Source organism: Bombus fervidus, chromosome 9 (assembly GCF_041682495.2).
Source record: "Bombus fervidus isolate BK054 chromosome 9, iyBomFerv1, whole genome shotgun sequence".
Classification (NCBI taxonomy): Eukaryota; Metazoa; Arthropoda; class Insecta; order Hymenoptera; family Apidae; genus Bombus; species Bombus fervidus.
The window spans coordinates 11,426,199-11,440,104 of NC_091525.1; the positions used below are offsets into that span (position 1 = coordinate 11,426,199).

The window sequence follows — 13,906 nt, forward strand, 5'->3', positions numbered from 1 at the left end:
TTTGGGAGTTGCTTTCGACGAGTCTTTCGTACTTTATACAGTTTCCAGCGAGACCGCGTTTTATCGTTTTTATCGGCCAGATATTTCTTCTTCTTTGCGAATGATATTAAGTCGAAGTTATCGCGAAGCTTTCTTGCGTATGTTTATGGAAGGGCGTGTAAAAAGATCGGAGATCCATTGGAAACTTTCCAAGCCTTTTAAGTGATAAACTTCAGCAATTTAGTCGCTCGATTGTTTATCGATAGTCGTACAGCAGTTAAATTTGATAGTTGAATTAAAAGTAAGAAACGTGTGATTCCGTGGGATATCGATCTACGTGAATTTCCGTTCCATTCATTCTGCTTCCTGTTTTTCGTTTTCTTGCGCTACACCCTGACAAAGATGAACAGCAAGAGTGAAACACTTCGAAAAACATCGATCTCGTGGATAGAAAAACAGAATTTTTTCCTGAGAAAGTATTGTTCTCAGTGGGAAACGGGAAGAACCTTCATTTCTCATTTTAAATAAAATTCTCTGTATAAGCTCCCTTGGCTTGCTTTCGCGTTAGAGGTAAAGGTTTTCGGCTTCGTACAAATGATAGAAAGAAACAGGTTGAACCAGACAGAGATTCCAAGGAGGAACAATTAGTTCTCAGTGTCCATTTCTTCAACCAACTTACGTACTAATGGCTCTCGGTAACATTTCTAAAATTGACGGTTTGGCAAAAAGGACGAGAAATTTCCATAAAAGAAGATTAGATTGAACGATCAAACGAGAACGAATTTACGTTTCATTAAATTTCCCTACATGATTCATGGATGAAGCTGTCCCAAGGTAATTTTTCGAAATCGCGAATATACATATATATCTGTTCTAAATCATACAGTCCCGAAGTTGAATCATTCAGCGTAAAAGATAAATTCTAGGAGGCCCCTGCTCCTTCAACGAGATTCGTCGATTGACCTGTGCGTTTCTGGTTAACCGATCAAGTTTGACCTCGACCATAAATTATCGTGATTCCATTTGAGCTTTAACCCTGAAGGATCCTATGTCGTCAATTCTAAGGAAACGGGGATGGAATTTAAATGCAAAGATGCTTATAATCTTTATCACTTCGCGTCTTCCCCTTTATGGACTTACAAAAATTGCATCCACTGATTAATTAAATCTTCGGAGACACCACGATCATTCTCCAGTCCGATATTTACCCCGATCCATTCATCGTATAACGGAATAACGGTGTTTTCATCCAATTTTCTCGGAATACTTTATGTTCATAAAAAGATGATATTATCGGGTATTTAAGAAAGATGCAGCGATATGAAAACGAGGAAAACGTTCTGTTGCAAGGAGGTTCCTGTCGTTGCATATATCAGCGAGAAAATGAGAGGAGATGGAAAATGAACGATAAGCCGAGAGAAAACAGGCGAGAGAGGAAGAGAGAAGATAAATTGGAAAAGTGGATTGAAATCGAAGCGGAATCGGGTTTTTCGTCGATCCAGCTTGTTACAGTTATAGCGATCGTTAACGTTACAAAGATTATCTAACACCGGTTCGGGCTCGACTCGTTCATCAGTCGCTGTCAGATTTAACTACGTACTACTCGATTTTGCTTCGAGGGCGTAGCCCGGGTTAGCTCTCGTACATCGAAACGAACGCGCGATAAAACGGTTCGATTAAAAGCTGATTTTCCGACTGATTTTGAGCCCGACCAATCTTCCCAGAGGCCCTAAGTACACTGGATGGAAAGGATAGAGGTTCGACTAACGGAAATCAACTTAGCCTGAGATGGTTTCGTATTTCGAGTCGGGCATTTTCAATCAATCTTGGCGGGGAACTCGGCCTGATCGTAAAGTTCCCTTTAATGTATCGAGCGTAGAAAGTCTTGGACAGAGATTGCTCCTCCTACGAAACGTTATGTTCGATGTCATAAACAGCGATAAGACCATGCGCAGGCTGCTGAACCGCCGACGAATTCGTGGAATTTGATCGTAAAGGAAAATATCCGACGAGCGTCCCAATGTCATCTTTCAAGCTTAATTCACCCTCTCCTTGAGAAGCAGTCGAGCTAGTAATCGGTGAAGAATGGATGGAAACTGCTATCCTCTTAAATGAAACTGGAATTCCGGAGTGGATGGATTAGAAGATGAACTATCTACCGGGTAGAGGAAGAAAGGGAACACTGACTGATTCGTGTATAATGATCTGTTTTGTGCAATTTGGGGCGCGATTAACAAGCAAACTAGCTACATTATCAGGGGATGAGTTTCCTTAAAGTTTGATTCTATTCCATGGATGAATTGTAATTGGTTGTCCTTCTATCAAGCGGTCGATATTTGGATCTCAAGAATAGTATAAGATCCTATTCTCAGTCTAGCGGATGTTAAAATGTAACTGTAAATATTTTTAATATAACAAATGGAATTTTCTAATTAAAATGAAAAGATATCTTGTAAATGTGTAGTGTCGGAATATCTAAATGTAATGTCCATTAAGGAAACATAGTAAAAATTTACAGTACTAAGTAGATACGTCATTTTACTTGGCGGATTAAATTCGTGATACGTTTAATGGAGATGGCATTACGATTAATAGCACGCTTTCAACTATCATATAACCGTTAACCCTGACATGTTTGTTTTACCAGCAAGCGCGTAGTTTTCATCAAATTTGCGAGTATACGTGCTGTAATATTTATCGAAGGGAGTTCCTTTAGCTTTGCTTTACCAAATAACGCTGGCAATAGCACGTGCGAGGAATTTATTATAATCCAACATGCAACGATCTACAAACGGTTTTCGTTTGTCTTTGATGTCCCCGAAATATCTTTGTTACGAGTGAAACATAAAATAAGCTTATCACAGAAAATACTACGTCGGTTACTAAAAGGAAAACAACGAAATATATGCCATTGACTTTAAAGTATAAAATAGTTGAAAACAATGATATTTCACAAGGACAAGATAAATAATAGCATTTTGTAATACATTCTCGTTCGCTTACCTCGGCTCGTCAAGCAAAACTGAAGTCGACAGTATGTTATTCCATCCAAAATATTTGTCACGACGTCGTTCCATCATCGAGAAGATTCGCCATCCAACCTGACTTTCGCGAACCATCCATCGATCTGACTGGCTTTCCGTATTTCGGACTTTGACAAACTCCGATGCTGTGGACGCTTATTGCACACACGAATTGCTTGACAATGAATTATCCCAGTGAATACATATCAGCCACTAAGCATCGGTCGATCAGCTAACCTGATTATGCTCGCACAACTTCGAACACGTATTTTCTCGAACCACTCGATTCAGTAACACACTTTCGCGGTTACTTTGATTTTTCTAATTTACACTTTCCACAGTAAATTAATCGATGTCTTAAAATTTAAACACGATTACTTCAAAAACAAGCAATTCGATTGCTTTGTTATACAATTAGTAATGTAACACAAGTTATACAATTGACGCAAGGGGTCCATGTTTACGACACAACGTACAAACGGCGCATTCGCAGTGGCGTTTCATTTCGATAGTTGTAAGAATTAACACGAAACGGCTCTGCGATCGATATTCCGGTCGATGATGCGCGCGCAGTACTGTTTACCAGTTTGATTTGTGATACGCATATCGTGTAGTTCTACGCTCGATTATACCGTGGCTTTTAGTGTTCCCATTAATGTTGCAAGAACATGAAGGATTTTTTTGTGAGATTACCAGGAGCTTGCTATTCGTAATTGTTGGATGTGGTAAGTCAAGAGTTTAATATTTAAACATTTTGGAGTTTAATATTTGAGCGTTCTTTCGAAGCACCTTAGTCGCCATATTGCATATAATACTCGCATAAACTTCAATCGATCGTGGTATAAAATAATTTTTGCAGAACATATAACGAGTTTGTTTCATAAATACGTCAGAACTCTTCGACATGGAAAAAGAATAGAATTTAGTAAAACAAATAGGAAAGACATTTTCCATTGAATTTAAGCGGAACAATTCTATTAAAATTTAACTTTATACATAATTCTCATACGTACTAACAAATGCTATGTTTTATTCGTATCCGGTTCTATCTAGTGTTTTAATTTATAGTAGTGTCAGTAAAATCTTCGGTATTTATTTTTTATTTTCCCCGACTTTTTTTGATTAATATAGATTAATTTCTGTTTGATTGATTTTGTTTCGTGTAATTTCTTTCTGTAATTTAATTTCTTAAAGATAAATTACATTATATTTACATTTACATCTTAAGAAATGATATAAATAATGGCTTCAAAAGATGAATTTAAAAATTACTGGCAAGTTAACTTGCTTTCCTGGCTAATAGATTAGGCAAATTATGGTACTTCGAATTTTGTCAAACACCATATCACTTTCAACCTTTTGATCGTCTACATAGAATGTAGAAAATTTCTGAAGTTGAGTTTGATGGCGCGATATGCTCATTATCATTCAAATATGAATTGAACGTAACGATATATATACCCATAAAATCTGGAATAAAGGTAGCCATTTCGACTAGGGATAACATTTATTACGATGATCGCGGTAGAGGCCCGCCTTTAATCTGTTTCCTTACGATCAGCAAAAGAAACTGCGATCCTTTCGTTCGATATTGAGATATTCGACGTGTCGGTATTCGGCTCGATATATATAGTTCATGTAAAGATCGCGAAGCAGCAAAACCAGCCACCTCAAATCTATGGATTTAATTTTACGGGAAGCCGAGAGAAACGCTGAGCCAACATCGTAAAATCTCTGAAAGTATCCTCTTAGCTTGGATTTCTTCGAGCAATCTGTAATTAGATCTGTATCATTTCCAATGGAAATTGTGACGGATGGAAGCCCATATCAATTATACGCTCTCTCTCTCTCTCTCTCTCTCTCTCTTCCTGTTTACGACATTGAAATATCGAATTAAGCGTGACACGATAATTGCTCGACCGATGAACGATTACGGTTCTCGAAAATCTAAAATCTCCTGATTCTAGGGAACAATTGCTCGTAATTTCTTATCTTATATTCCTCCTCCTCCTCCTCTACTTCGATATCGCTATATACTGCCCTCCTTATCCTATTATAAAATTGAAGTTTCGTTGTATTTTTCGTCTCTGTTTCTCTTCATTCAATTAAAAATATTTATGAGGCAAAGGGAAATTCGTAATTGTTAAAAATTGTATACAGTGGCTATAAAAAGTATTTGTACATATTCTTATTTTCCAATGAAACGTTTCTTTTATCAACTTCTACGTTTCATTTTCATGGTATCAAATTTTCCTAGTCATATGAGAGAACTATTAAATGATATGAAATTTATGAGCCTGAGATTTTTGAGCCTGATAAATGCAATGATGTGCAAATATAGTTTTTATAGTTACCGTATTTCTGAAACAGACAAACAGAAGCAGTTCCAAGTTGAAAGTGCATGGCTGTAAAAGGGACTCGGGATTTTTATTTCTTCAAGAGTGTTTCCACTTACATGTTTCGACACTTGAAATGTGCGAAGCTTTAGCTGCTTTTATGCTCGCACTGTATTATTTCCATCTAAACTACAATTCAAAGCTAAACGATAGTTATTTGGATAATATCGATTTCGATGTGTCATTTATTAGAGATGCAGTATTTCACATGCATTGGTAATTCGGTTAATCAACCAGTTAGTATGAAAATTACCAGATTTAATATCGTGTCGACACCGGTGATAGTAATGAAAGATCGAATCCTCGGAGACTCGACCGAAAACTGACACTAATTAAATATCGTAGCAGTATTAACTCGTTCAATAAAGAGCCATAACAGTCTCGTGAAGAGGGTGGGTGGGCAGTTCACGGAATGCACGCGATACGAACGTAACATCGCGGCCTCTTTTCATTCAATTACGTATAAACTTGTACATTACAAGTGTAATTATTGTTACACAAAAGTTGCACCGTTGTAGATGTCGCGCTGTACAGCGTGGTTAAACAAGACCGGCACAGAAAATACGATTTCGATTAAATTACCTTGTTGACATTGTCTCTCGTTGCTCGCTTATTATCCTCTGATGTGGATTTTGTGTTTGTATTATATTTAACAAATAACGCGACGAGCTTCGTTGGATGATAGAAATTTATCTTCATTTAAAATGATCGAGTTTCTATTTAATTTTGTATTAAACGTTATTAAATATTCAAAAGAGAATGAAAAATAATATTTTTCATAAATTCAGGGCATATAGGATACTTGAATGTATAGAAGTATACTTGAATGAAAAATTATCGCGTTAGTATTGCACTTGGATCAATGGATTGGTTGTATAGGTCCATGCGTGGACGAACAGTGTAATCAAAGTTGGGATCAATCCGTTGATTTATTTCGACCGGTATAAATATCCGCTTTCCACTCGGTACATTTTCACACCTCTACGCACTGTGTCGCGTCGATAACGAAATACGTCATTTTAACGAGGCCATGCGTCAGAAATATCCCATCAAACCGTCATGAATAATTCCTTTCTTTTGTTCAATCGCGCATAAACCACCCAATTCCAATTATCCTTCCCTGTGGTCAACGATGAAAACTTCTTTTCTAAAGAGTTTGCTTGACTTACATATTCATACAGATCGTGTTTTTTTTTTTTTTTTTTACTTTTTAAGTAATCACATTGATTTCCATTGCCATTTATTACCGAATTACCATTTATATACAGCCCGTTCACTATATACACATGTATGAACACAAGATACTTTCAGTATCAACCATTTTGTTCGAGCGTGGAAATCTGCAGAAAATATTTTCTTCGCTAACGATATTCTTGCTTATGGTATCGCAAGTTATATCTCGCAATTTCGTTCTCCATACTTCACACTTTGTTTCTTTCTATTCCCTTCCGTTCGTCCTTCATGCTGCCGAACAATTTGTTTCTGTTTCTTCGTAACAAGCAAAGAATCTTCTTGCCCGTGTTCAAGCATATACCTGGATCAGACATCGAAGCCAGTTTTCTATTTCTGGGCAAATCCTACACTTTGCTTTCTTGCAACAAATCCCACGCTTCTGTTCTGAATGGCTTCACCTTCTCGTGCCTCACCTTTACGATGATACCCTTCTTCGCTAACGACATTTTCCCAGTGTTTTCCCTTTGTCCAGAGATTCGGTGTTGCCAATAGAGTCGACTTGAAACTTCGTTTCTTTCTCTTCGTGCCTCTGATCCAGAAAATCCTTAGTTGGTGGGATGTATAGGTGGCCATGTGAGTACATGCGTGTGCGGCCACAGTTACGTAAACGTGTTTGCAAGGTGAACGTGGGCTAGTCGATGCGAGGAGAGTTATAGTCGCTGGAGAGACTGTGGCTGGGTTCCTTCGGAGCGAATATTTCCGCGGGTCAGGAATACAGATATCTGGCAAATGGTGAGACAGGAAATGGAGAAGGCAGAAAGGATGACTGAACAAGGAAGAATATAGCGAGTCAACAAGGAACGATCAGGGATGAAGGGAGACGCGATGTATTTGAAAGCCCTAGGGTGCAAGGAATTGGATTAAAACTCGAAATCGAGTTGTCCTCTTCTTTCGCGTTCAGCCAAATTTACTTTGCAAACATTCCATATCCTCGGTCGGCGCGATACGTCAGTTTTTCGGTCCATCTTCCCATCGTCGTTTATTCTCTTTACCATCCTACCATCGTTGTTTTCTTTTTGCACGCTTATTTTTCTTTTCATTCGCACTGTTTTTATTTTCTTACCATCTTCGCGCGAAACTCTCTATCGAACTGAATCCTTTTAAAAGGCGAATCCGAACTGTTGATAGTAGCGAAGGAAACGAGTTAACGCTTGATATCGTGATTTCATTACGAATGGTCGAGACCGATTTTCAAATTTCCTCGATCTTTCCTGATAGTTCGGCCGGACGTTTAATTTCATTCCGAGAGTAACGTTAAGTGCTAGAGGAAATTTGCCGGATCCGCATCGACTCGGCGGTAAATTTCATTTGCGTCTCAATGTCCGTGTCGTACCTTCGTCTTGACTAATTAACGTTGCGTTGATTTCGTTTGGCTCGCTTTCCATCCTCGCCGTTGGATAACTCATTCTACGACATTCTCGAAACCAAATCGAGATATCCTTTGTTCGTCTACCGCCGTCTTAAGGATTCACTTCCTTCCCTTCATTATGTCTCGCTCGTTTCTTTCCAACGTTTCCACCCGCTCGTCCTTTCCCCTTTGTCCGTTACTTTCTCGTGTTCCTTTGTTGACTGGCCTGTCGATCGTCGAATGGGATGCCTTCGATCCTGTCGTTAGAATCTTTTCCAATAACACGTTTGCTCGCAGCCCCGCGACGGCCAATCTCATTTGCACGTAGGAATTCACGTTCATCCGACATTCCAAACCGCGTTCTTTGTCGATTAGTATTCCTATGCTTTTCACGTCGACCAGCTCCAATGGGGAACAAGGTTTCTCTCTCTTTCTCCAAAGGATACCGCAAGGGGGAATTAATTAGGAAGCATACGTTTGCCAACACTTTGACCGTTTATCGATCGTTTATCATAACAAAATTGTATGTCTTAGAAAATGAAGCATACTGAGCGTATCGTAAGGATTAGTAAAACTAATTAGATATATTTGCGTTTAATTAACTAAATTCCGTAGTAAATACAATGGTGTGCTAATACCTTTTGTAACCACTGTAGGCATATCAGATAAAGTTCTGTAGTGGTATTAATTAATTTTCAAGGGAGATTAGACGGTACTAAAAAGTACGATATCATATCGAGGAAAATCTATATTTAATTTTAATTAATTATGAATTTCGTCAGTTACGAATAACCACAGCAGATCGTCGCTAATCCACTCAGAACAGTAGAATAGACCGTCATTAATGACCTCGAATCGATACCGATTGTGAACTCACCGCAAGGTATCCCTTTCAACAGCGATGCTCCTTCCATCTGTGGCAACTGCCTTCTCATCCTACCCCTAAGTCGAGATATACGTGTTCTCAGTTATGTTGCATTGTACTCAAAGTACGCGGGAATCAAGACAAGTGAATCAATCGGGAACCAAACGTAGTCGGTTCACAGCCACGGCTTTCGCGACCCAAATTGTTATTGCTGAAATGATATTGCTCCGTATTCACGGAATAATGGCGCACTGAAGTTCTTGCGTGCCTGATGCCATCTCTTAGATAAAGTTAATTCGAATCTCAGAGAATATCGGGATAGACATAGCTGATTTCGTGGTATCCTAAATAATGCCTTATAGATACCTTAATAAATAACTTATATAATGCACGTCTCTAATTAGTTCGGTGGATAATTGAACCGAGCGAATTTCTAAACGAATTTGTGGAGGATGGTTGGTCGTGTGATAATTTAAACGACGAGATTACTCGATATTGGAACCGTCAAATATATTTTAAAATAATTATAAATACAGAGTGAACCGTAGATTGCTCGATACGGGTCGTTAAAAGAATGTTCGCTAAAGACTGTGTATTGATCGCTAATAAAATCGCTCGAGACGGAGACTGCAAAACTGGTCACCTTACGACCGTGTTTGTTTATTTATACTGGTCGAGGGGGTACCGGTATGTTTCCATTCGCCTTTGTTTGACGGTTACACGTAGCGGCAACATTGTTTTGCCCGGAGTTGGTTTATTATTACATTATGTATATCCTAACGATATTGGTACTCCGAGGCAAAACAACAACAGCGTAGCTCGAATTGTCCTGTAGCTCATGTGTCGCTACAAATGTACCATAGAATTTTTCATTAAGGTAGATAGTCTTGCAATCACCTATTATTTAAATGAAGTTATACCAGAAATTTGTAGGTTTTTAATATGACTGCTGCTTATATCACCTGATTCTTTGAAAGATTCTATGTATATAATCGTAAAGATATCGTTCATGGATTGATTGGAAGCAGTATTTATACTTTTTCACTATTCGATCAGCTTAAGGAATGCGTACATTCGGCATTCTGGAAGCTCGTGCCGCGCGTACAGATACCGCGATAGACAGGGTAAGTCGAAACTCATTCGGAGGCCAATCGGATTGACGCTCGCTTACGCTCGTGGAAATCGGTCTACTCCACTATCATCACAATGGGTCCAGAGAAATCGAAGTGTGGAATTGCATTCTATTCCAGAGTGGATTCGCACGGACTATCGGAGTATCTTTGCCTTTCCAATTCTCTGATCCTTATATACAGCGCAGTACGAGCCAGTTCGCTACACTTTTTATCATATATTTATTATATTTTCGTCGAGATGAGCTGGCTTTTTGTGCGCGAGGTCGTAGAGATTCGGTTAGATTCGTTGACGAGCGTATCTATAGAAAGAAAATTGTTGTTTTGTTGAGAAAACTGGAGGAAAGAACTGAAAATGTTCAAGGTTGCAAGCAATTGGGAAAAGATTCAAACGATAAGATTGGAACGGAGAGAAGAATGAAATTTGAAGGAAATCGCATGAAATTTCATCGTATTCACTAGTAAATTGATGGTTAAAGTCTTATTTCTCCCATCCTACTCCCGATACCGACGTTGAGTGACGATCTAATGGTTGCTCGATGTAACCTCGCCGATGGCTTATCTGAAACTGTTATTAACAACTTTCGAGTATGACTATTGTTTAAAACTCGGCCCCGATATTTCGAAGAAGTTAAGCGGAATTTCGTTGCGCCAAAATTATCAGAAGTTCTGTTAGTCCTTAACTCTGTTATAAGTTATTATAGGAAGCTTTATTTAAACTTTCATAAATTCATGTCTACGTATTGGCGCAAAAGGTTAAAACACTTTCTCTTTACCGACTAATATTTTTCTTGACAAATTTTTGAATTTAATTGTAGCAACACTTACCTGTTCTGGTACTTGAGAGAAACGTGGCAGATCCTTATTCTTCTAAATTCAGTCTACGACAAGTAAATAGGAAAAGTAAAAAATAAATTTAACGCTAGAAACACCAGAATAATCAAACCAATTCGTCATTTTCCATAGAAATTTAATTTTTGAACGTTTGACTGATTTTTTTGTAAAATATATGAACAGGAGCTTGTTCCACGTCCTTCATTTTGATTTCTTCGGCTCGAGTTTTATAGTATTTTAGTTGTTGGAAATTTTAGTGTTAATTAACAAGATGCAAGAAACGATTATTGTTACTATGATCGTATAAAACGTAAAGAGTAGAGGGTATTAGAAAAGAGAACACAGGTCGATTCGTTTTTTATCTTTCTTTTATAAAACAAAGTCGTAATGTACTGATAGTTCCTTTCGTTTAATGCCAGTATACATCGTAGTACTCGTATTCCTTGACCTTCTTAACGGTTTCACCGACGAACGATCGATCGTTCGAGTCGATCCTCGACGACGATCGATCGATCGGACTCAATCGATAGACCGAACCTCCAGAGTTTCTGCAAAAACAGGCAATTCGAGCACAACGGCATAGCGAACGTAGACCGGTAAAGCTGTTTGATACTTCCGTTCATTTTGTATTTTATTTCCACTTGCTCGTTTAATTATTACCCTCTTTGTTACTGTCTTTCCTGTTCTCTCTCCCTTCCCACGTCGTATAAACTAGACTTTCTTTCCTTTAAGACGCTATGAGCAGCTCGTGCTCTGCGAAGTACCTGTTTTCTCGTGCCATTTTTTGGAGAACGAGTCTTGCACCTTTCGCACTCCGATAATTTCCAGCAGACCTCTCACTCTCCTTTTATCCTCTCCGGATCTCTCCTTCGCTCTCGGAGAAATTTCGAAGAAATTATTACAATATTTATACTTTATATTATACATACTATAGAATCGCTATAACATCTCGATATACAGTGAAATCAATCTCAACAAGATCGTTCGAACCTTTTTATCTAGATAAAATCCACGTAAACCTGTACATCGTTTGAATATTCGAAAAACTAAGGCGATATCGTGTTTTATGTACAACGCAACGATTATCACATAAACAATCATAAAATGATTACAACTGTACAGAAAGTTGCTTCGGTTTTCTCCTTAAAAGACACATTCAATATTATTGCCTCCATTTCACTGCTTCTCCTTTTTTGTCACGCTATTCCGAACGAAATATTCTACGATCGTTTGCCCGTTTTCGTTTCTCCTTTCTATTCTCTTAAACGCTTTTCGACCTACCGACCACGCAAGAGAGAAACCGGCGTCTCTGATATCCGCGATAAGCATTTCCCGGCCAAACGGTGAGGACGAGCAAAAATCGGCGAGCTCCAAACACGAGCAACGCGAGTCTCCTTTTTTCTCTTTTTTTTTTTTCCTCGTTTCATTGACCGCGTCTTATAGCGACCTTATCCAATTCGCAACGGAACTCCGGTTCGCGACAAAACAATAGCGAGAGTTCTGTTCTCCCCTTCCCTGTTCTTGCAAACAAGCAAAAGATCAGCATATCGTATCGACACTTTCGGGCTTTTCGACTTTACCCGTTCGCCTCGTGGATACTTGCCTCGATTATTCGCGGGAGTTTCGTGATCGTAACGCGGCCCAGAACCCGTTCTCGTAGCTTCGCTTGTTAAATTTTCAGCAGAAATTTTATTGGCCATTAGTTTACGCGTTCCCTACGAAGCAACAAGTAGCCTACGTTCTTCAAAAATGTAGCGTGCTCGCGTTGTTTCGTTTCCATATGCACGAAGAACCGTGAGAACGGGCACGGTTTAATCGCGAACGGAGACGGCGTCGAAAATTCCCGTTGGTGTAAGGATTCCGTGAAATTTTCGACCAGAGAGAACGGAACAAAGCGGAAATGTGTCGCGGACGGTCGAAAGTTTCGCTGTAATAATTTCTATTATCGAAGTCGACGAACGTCCGGAGGATGTCGCTTGATTTTTCTCGAGCGCGAATTACAACTTCGTTGTATAAGAACGAACTTCCTTAACGAATAAACTAGATATATACCTTCTTTCTTTCGTGTTTCTCGGCTGTACCACAAACGAATTAAAGAGCACCGTGGACTGGAGTTTCTGTATAAAATCCATTATATTCCTCGGAGCGTTATTGTCTCCCTTTAGAGGGTGGAAAATTGCAATCGAAAACTGGTCCTCTGATTCGATTACACGCTGGCTGGAATTAGTTTCTCCGCCATGTGTTTTTTCATTTTTTTTTTTTTTTTAATCGTAGCCCAGCGAGATTTTCGATCATCCAACCATATCTCTCTCTCTCTCTCTCTCTCTCTCGTCGTTCCCTTTGTTCTCTCTCTTATTATATGCCTATCTGTGTGCGTGCACGCAATCGGACGAAAGTATTTAAACGTCGAAATGTAATTAACGCGTTTAAACGACGCGTTGTTCGCATGTTTCGCGCGAGAGCGTTACTGTTAAACCGTTTCTGGCTGAAATTCAACCGTATCGCAGTGAGTTACTAAATTAAGGGTGGTAAATGTTTGGTGGACGAGAACACGCGCGATTACGCTTTCGATATCTGCCAGTCCAGTGGAATCGATCGGTTTTTGGTGGCGTCATCTCGAGAGGAACTCGCGTCGAGAACCGGTGATCCGTGAGTGCTCGGCCTCTACCGTTTCCAGAAATCACGCTATATCACTGTGCGCTCTACGTCCGTAACCAATCAGAGCCGAATACGTAGACGATTACACGTTGAGGAAGGAATGGAAGACTTTTATAGATTAAACTTGACGTAAAACGAATTCTGCGCCTATCGAGACTCTCTCTCTTCTGTGTTTCTCCTCTTCCTCGTTTTCTTTTATCATTTTTCCGAAACGGAACGATTCTTTTGTTTCTGCGTTTACGCGGTTCGCTTCTCGGTATTCTGCCGGTGTATACAGTGTCTCGTTGTGTACACTTCGTGCGTGCATGACGGTGTATGTTTGTGTAAGAACCCGTGTTTATTTACGCCCGATCGAGAGCATTTCGAGAAAAGTTTGCAAACTTGGAATTTTAATGGGAGAAGTATTCTAATTAGGAACTTAAATCTCTTCGACAGTTTCT

General features: G+C 39.2%; 1 protein-coding gene and 1 long non-coding RNA gene across 4 annotated transcripts in view; one reads left to right on the top strand and one right to left on the bottom strand.

The window, feature by feature from the left end:
- LOC139990643 (uncharacterized) overlaps positions 1-3,510 on the bottom strand; it is a 90,682-nt gene extending 87,172 nt beyond the window's left edge. The window contains exon 1 of one of the 2 annotated variants that reach the window (XR_011800608.1): positions 2,983-3,510. This is a non-coding gene — a long non-coding RNA (uncharacterized lncRNA). The remainder of the gene's footprint in view (positions 1-2,982) is intronic. The other variant, XR_011800607.1, reaches the window with a different exon arrangement.
- A 92-nt stretch (positions 3,511-3,602) lies between these two features.
- The window catches only part of LOC139990619 (putative aminopeptidase W07G4.4), a 213,797-nt gene continuing 203,493 nt past the window's right edge, over positions 3,603-13,906 (top strand). For both annotated transcript variants that reach the window (XM_072010023.1, XM_072010021.1), the window contains exon 1: positions 3,603-3,727. The gene's annotated coding sequence lies outside the window, so the exon portion shown is untranslated. The remainder of the gene's footprint in view (positions 3,728-13,906) is intronic.